The following is a 577-nucleotide window of genomic DNA, read 5'->3' as shown; positions in this document are numbered from 1 at the left end:
GAAGGCCCGCGAGTTCAGAACACGCTTGGCGGTTCCTGAAGTCCTGGAGAACGCCGTGCCACTCTGTCTCCGGGTCGGGGCGGCCTCTCCTAAGGCCTCCGCGGCACCCTGGGCCGGCGCCCGCTTCCGCGCGACGCCCTGGAGGCCGAGCGGCCCTTTACTGCCCCTGTGATTGCGCCAGGACCAGGTTAGCTCATAAAGCCTTTCACACTCAACAATGGGGATTTTCTCAACAATTAACAAGAAACAACATAATAAAGCCATTTACAAAGACCTCGCTATTTACTATAAATTAGGCACTCTTTAAGAGACGAGTGCGTAATTTCACACACTTTACAACTGGGGCTGCATTTTAAACCCCGGGAACACAAGCTCGGTGCACTTTCCTGCGACCTATCTGTGGTGCACCTCTGTGTCCCTTCGTCCCCAGGGGCAGCTTGTCTGCATTGCTGCACTCCAAGCTCCACAGCTCAGGGTGGCTTTCCAGGTCACCATTCCACTTGGAGATGCACTGAGAAGTTCCAAGGGGCCGGAACCACGGCCCGGCTGGCCAGTGGCCGTGCCCCACCTCGCCCGT

The sequence above is a fragment of the Fukomys damarensis genome, unplaced genomic scaffold (assembly GCF_012274545.1).
Source record: "Fukomys damarensis isolate Sample0158 unplaced genomic scaffold, DMR_v1.0_HiC HiC_scaffold_37, whole genome shotgun sequence".
Taxonomy (NCBI): domain Eukaryota; kingdom Metazoa; phylum Chordata; class Mammalia; order Rodentia; family Bathyergidae; genus Fukomys; species Fukomys damarensis.
Note: the sequence above shows the minus strand (reverse complement) of the source record.